The sequence below is a fragment of the Neolamprologus multifasciatus genome, chromosome 15 (assembly GCF_963576455.1).
Source record: "Neolamprologus multifasciatus chromosome 15, fNeoMul1.2, whole genome shotgun sequence".
Taxonomy (NCBI): Eukaryota; Metazoa; Chordata; class Actinopteri; order Cichliformes; family Cichlidae; genus Neolamprologus; species Neolamprologus multifasciatus.
Genome location: NC_140453.1, coordinates 3,041,203 through 3,043,363, shown reverse-complemented (window position 1 = coordinate 3,043,363; position 2,161 = coordinate 3,041,203).

Genomic DNA, 2,161 nt, shown 5'->3' with positions numbered 1-2,161 from the left:
AGGCTGCCGGGGGATTCCCATGATGCATTGAGTTTTTGCTTTTCAGTCACCTTTCTCACTCACTATGTGTTAACAGACCTCTCTGTTGAATAATACTTGTTATTAATCTGTGTCTCTCTTCCACAGCATGTCTTTATCCTGTCTTCCTTCTCTCGCCTCAACCAATCACAGCAGATGGCCCCGCCCCTCCCTGAGCCTGGTTCTGCTGGAGGTTTCTTCCTATTAAAAGGGAGTTTTTCTTTCCCACTGTTGCCAAAGTGCTTGCTCATAGAGGGTCATATGATTATTGTGTTTTTCTCTCTATGTATTATTGTAGGATCTACCTTACAATATAAAGCGCCTTGAGGCGACTTTTGTTGTGATTTGGCGCTGTATAAATAAAATTGAATTGAAATTCTATTTGTTGGGGTTTACAGGAATTTGTTTGTGCACAGCTCGCCCACCACAGCATTTCAGTCAGTCTGGACTTTGACTGGGGCATTGCAACAATTTTTCTAGGTTTGCTGCTGTGCTCGGGACCATTATACTATTGCATGACCCAGTTTTGACCAGACGTTACCTGTGTGCAGATGGCACACAGGTAACGTCTGTATGCTTTGGTATACAGAGGATTTATAGACCAAATCAATGACTGCAAGGTGCCCAGGTCCCGTAGCTGCAAAACAAACCCAAATCATTACACCTCCACCACCATGTTTAACACCTGATATGACGTGTTTGTGCTGATATGCTGTTTGCTTTATTCAGATGCAACTTTGCAAAGCCTAACTGTGCTGACATCTCTCTCTCTCCTATCAACCCTCCCAAACAAGCCACACTTGTTCAATCTTTTTCCAGTTGTACTGTCACGAACGTTAACGTTCATCATGCCAACTGAGACTGTAGAGTCTGAGATGTGGCTCTTGGATTTGCTGCAGTTTCTCTGCAGCATTGCACCGTCTGACCTTGGAGTGGATTTACTGGGACGATTGTGTCATTGTGCTCAAACACGCCTGAATGCTTCAGACCGACAAACTGCTTAAACTGCTGCTTTTACAGAGGTGCTCACACTTAACATCCTCTTATGGAAGCGGTGAGGCAGTACTTAGCTTTTCATGGCTGCAAAGAGTTCGGTGAAAACTTTTTTCTTTACAACTACATACGCAGTTCGGATCGTCAGTGCCATTCCTACTATAGATGTAAATGTGTACAATGGTGTTGTGTTATTTATACCCTTAATATATATCGAGTATCATTTCAAGATCTGTGCTCAGCTGAAATATTAAATAGAATAGGAACAAGCTTAAGGGCTGAGTGCAAATTTGTCATCTCCATTTAAATTCTGGCACACAAGGCAGGTTTTAAAAGTTTAAGCAACTTTAGGTTTTATGGAAATGGTGCAAAGTGTTCCTTTAGGGCTAGGATCGAAAAGCTTAGTTGCAATTTCGTGGGGTGGGGGCTGTGACTTGGAAATTCCTTGAAACTCACTGTATTTGTTAATGTTAGGAAGACTTAGTCTGCTATGAAAACTAAATAGATTCAGTCGTGTTTGCTTTGGTTTATTTATTGTGTGCTAAACAGTGTATGAAGTAAATGCACAGTAGTACGCCCTTTCCTTGTGACATCTGCACGTACAATAAAATGTTATCATTGGCCTGCAGGCCGCACTACACCTGTCTTTAAAATGAATTACACTGGGATATCCTAATTTGTTATTTAGAGGTCTTCAGTTTTGGAATGACCTTTCCAATAACCTCTGGTTTGCATCAGTATCTGATCTTTCTCACGTCCAACAGAAAACATACTTTCTTTAAAAAAAAAAAAAGCCAGCTATCCAAAGTGGCTGTACAATAGCTGATATTTGATACCTGCGAGTACGACCCCAGGAGTGCATAAATACAGGACTAAGTATTATTGCAGATGACCTTCAGCTCAACACTAAGCCTCCTGTGTAGCCGTGGCTTAAGGCTATAATTTCTCACCTGCTGGTAAAAAGATGTGCAACATAACAATCACATTCAGAACCGTGCAGGAGTCAATACCCACAAACAGCGCCCACTGAAGAACAGTCTTGTGCATGTAACCACTGTTTGTCCCTTTTCAAGCATCAGTGGAAAATGGCATGGTGCAAAGATTTTGGAGTCCACTGGGCTGTGTAATGCCACGCTGATTATTTTCCAGA